This window comes from Lipotes vexillifer, unplaced genomic scaffold (assembly GCF_000442215.2).
Source record: "Lipotes vexillifer unplaced genomic scaffold, Lipotes_vexillifer_v1.1 scaffold809, whole genome shotgun sequence".
Classification (NCBI taxonomy): domain Eukaryota; kingdom Metazoa; phylum Chordata; class Mammalia; order Artiodactyla; family Lipotidae; genus Lipotes; species Lipotes vexillifer.
The window spans coordinates 2803723-2807945 of record NW_006788521.1 but is presented as its reverse complement, the minus strand read 5'-3'; positions in this window follow the sequence as shown (position 1 = coordinate 2807945).

Genomic DNA, 4223 nt, shown 5'->3' with positions numbered 1-4223 from the left:
ACACTAGCAACCCAGAGTTCTACATGCAGTGAAATTATCTTTCAAAACCAGAGGACACACAATAAGATGCCACTTCACACCCACTAGGATGGCTATTATCCCAAAAAAATGGAAAATAAATGTTTGCAAGGAAATTAGAACCCTGATGCCTCACTGGTGGGAATGTAAAATGATACAGCCACTGTGGAAAACTGTTTGGCGGTTCCTCAAAAAATTTAACGTAAAATTACCATGTGATCTAGTAGTTCCACTCCCACATATATACCTAAAACAACTGAAAATAGATGCTCAAACAAACACCTATACACAGGACTTAGAGTCAACAAAAATGTATTATACACTTAAAAATTTGTTAAAAAGGTAAATCTCGTGTTAAGTGTTCTTACCACAATAAAATTTAAAATTTTTTAAATGTTCATAGCAGCACTATTCATAATATCCCAAAAGTAGAAAAAAAACCCAAATGTCCATGAACTGACGAATGGGTAAATAAAATGCGATATACACATACAATGGAATATTATCCAGACACAAAAGAGAACGAAGTACTGATACGTACTACAAACATGAACCACAAAAACAAGCTAAGTGGAAGAATCTAGTCATAAAGGACTATATGTTGCATTATTCCATTTATTTCATATTCCATTATGAAATAACCAGAACAGGCAAATCTATAAAGACAATAAACAGATGAGTAGTTGCCTGGGACTCGGGGAGTGGGGAATAGGGAGTGACTTCTTAATGGATATGGAGTTTCCTTCGGGGGTGATGAAAATATTCTGCAACCACAGTGGCGATGGTTCACAGTATTGTGAATATACTAAATGCCACTGGACTGCACACTTTAAAATGCTTAAAATGGCGAATTTTATGTCTTTCTGTATTTTATCACAATTTTAAAAACCACAATGAGATACACTGCACACCTATTAAAATGATTAAGGTTAAAAAGACCAAAGGACTAATCTTTTTTAGAAAGTTCAGCATGCACCAACTACCATATGATCCAGCCATTCCTTTCCTAGGTATCCCAAGAGAAATGGAAGCATATGTCCACACAAAGACTTATACACAAATGTTCATAACAATTTTACTCTTATAGCCCAAAACTGGAAATAACCAAAGTCCATCAATAGAGGATGGATAAACAAATTGTGGTCTATCCTTACAATGGAATAGTATTCAGCAATATAAAAAGAATGAGTTATTGACATATTCAGCAATCTGGAAGAATCTCAAAAGAATTATACTAAGGTATAAGAAGACAGGCAAAAATGAGCACTACTGAATGATACCCTTTATATAAAATTCTAGGAAATGTAAATTAAGCTATAGTGACAAAAGCAGATCTGTGGTTGCCTGGTGACTAGGGATAGGACAGAGGGGTTTCAAAAGGACACAAGAAACCTTTTGCAGGTAAGGGACATATTCACTATAATGATTGGAGTAATGGTTTCACAGGTACATACATACGTCAATACTTATCAAATTATACACTTTAAAGATGTGGAGTTTATCATATTTCAATTATATCTCAATGATGCTCTTAAAAACGTTTTCTAAAGTATATGTGATAAGGAATGTTTAAGGAAGAAAATCTAAATCATGCTTTTATTTTCTACTAGATTGTGCAGTTATAAATTTGTCTTTAAAAAATTTAAATCTTGTTCCAGGGACTTCCCTGGTGGCGCATTGGTTAAGAATCGCTTGCCAGTGCATGGTACACGGGTTTGATCCCTGGTCCGGGAAGATCCCACATGCCGCGGAGCAACTAGGGCCATGCACAACAACTACTGAGTCTGTGCTCTGGAACCCGCAAGCCACAACTGCTGGGCCCATGCACCACAACTACTGGAGCCCGCGCGCCGTAGAGCCCACGCTCCACAACAAGAGAAGCCACCGCAATGAGAAGTCCACACACAGCAACGAAGAGTGGCCCCCTCTTGTCGCAGCTGGAGAAAGCCCATGCGCAGCGATGAAGACCCAACACAGCCAAAAATAAAAGTAAATAAATTTTAAAACTTGACTAAGCACTCAATGTGTTATACTGATTGCTCTATCGATGACTGTATTGGACAGAATAGGCTAGAATAAACTACTGTAACAAACAGCCCAAACCTGAGCAGCTTAATACCACCGAGGTTTATTTCTCACTTACCCTGCACATCCATAACAGTTGATGGGAGTCATGTTCATGGTAGTCTCCCTGAGACCCAGGCCAATAAAGCTCCAACATCCTGGAAAGTGGCGTTCTTAGTCAATGCAGCCGGAGAAGAGAGAACTAAAGAGTCAAGCACCTGCGACTCAAAGTTCCAGTCCATAGGTGACAAACACCACTTGTAATCATATTTATTGGCCAAAAATAGACATGTGGCCATGCTTTACTTCAAGGGGACTGCAGATTGCGTGATGTAGGGAAGAAGTGGATATTGGTGAACGTTAACAATCTACCACAATTACCCATGCATAAAATTATTTCCGCACCAACAAATGACAAAAGGATTGAAACAGAACGCACTCAAAGAATGTGAACTGTCCCAGAGCCAGAGGTTCTACCCAGAAAAGGTGGGGAAAATGCAACTCCATGCACACTTAGAAGTCCTCTGTTCTCTCAATATGTTCCCTGAATGGAGAGCCACTATTCCAGATAACCCAGGGACAGCTGGGTGGCAACTCTACTTGACTTTTAAAAGTCTCTAAGTTTCCTACATATCAACTTTTTTACACTTGCTATGCATACCATCAAATACCTCCACCACTCACTCATTCAGTAGCTGCCCATTAGGCCCAGGTGTTGAAGAAACCCATCAGGTAGGGCCTACACTCAAGAGGTCTAAACAAGGTGCTATGGGAACACAGAAGAGGGAGCAATGACTTTTTAAAAGATGTTTTAGATACTGACCTAGCCCCTTCTTTTCTTGCTTTTGTGATACAAATCTGGGACCCCACCTTGCCAATACTGCTCCATGGCCATACACAAATCCCTTCACCTTTCCGAGGCTCAGTTTCCTCACCCGTAGAAAGGGAATAGTAAGGCTTACCTCTCAGGATTGTTGTGAGAACAGGAAAGAGATCATGTCTGTGGAATTGCTTTGTAAACTATAAAGTTTTGTGTCAGTCCAACTTATCACCACCATCACCATCATCACGCTGTCTTGCACTGTCCGGAAGGGGAGCCCCAGGATTAGGGAAGGCCCAGAGGACACAGGGGCTCCCAGCCTGACCGTGGAGTTAGGGCCTCTCTCTAATTAACTCTTCCTGGCAAAAGTTCCTTGCTGGACATGTTTGCCTACCATCCAATCTCCAGGTGAGGCTTCCAGGGGCCGCCCACTGGCCCTAACACACGGAAGAGGAATGATGATTCACCAGCCCTCTAACAGCCTCGCTTACAGGCCTCTTGGTCCAGCCCCTGGCAGAGGCTGTAGAGGGCTGGCAAGAATGCAGCGGGGCCAACAGGTTTTTAAGAAAAGAAAGAGAGAAAGATCGAAAGAGGGAGGGGAAGAAAAAAGAGAGGTAAAGGAAAAGAAAGAAGGTCACAAAAAAGCAAAGGGAAGAAATGAAGGAAAAGAAAGTAGAATGTGATTACCACGGGCTGGGGGGAGGGGGAAATGGGGCGTTGTTTTTCAATGGGTGGGTATATAGTTTCAGTTTTGCAAGATGAAATAGTTCTGGAGACTGATTGCACCACAATGTGAATGTACTTAACACTACTGACTGTAAATTTTATATTATGTGCTTCTTAGCATGGTTAGAAATTAAAAATTATTTTCAAAAGTGAAGAAATGAAAACGGGAGGAAGGAGGGAGGAGAGCAAGGAAAGGAGAGAGGGAGGAAGAGATAGAGGAAGGAAAGAGGGCAAGGATGGAGGGAGGAAGGACACAAGGGGAAAAGGAAAGAGGAAGGAAGAGGAAGGGAGCAGTCAGTAATGGGAGGAAGAGGGAGGAATCACAGGGATGAAGAGGAAAACAAGAGAGGAAGAAGGAAATAAAGGGAAGAAATGGAGATGAAAAGAAGGAAAAGAATGCTTTTCAGACTACCTGGCAGCGCACGCACGGCCAAGCCCGGCTTTCTCCCGGAGGTCCGCGGCCGGGGGTGGCCCGCCGGGCAGAAGCCTTGGGTTCTGGGCCGCTGCGCGTGACGTCATCGCCCGCGCCGCCTCCCCGCCTTCCGCTCCCCCCGGCCTGGCGTTGTGCAGTCGCGCATAGAGCTGGTGGCTGGTC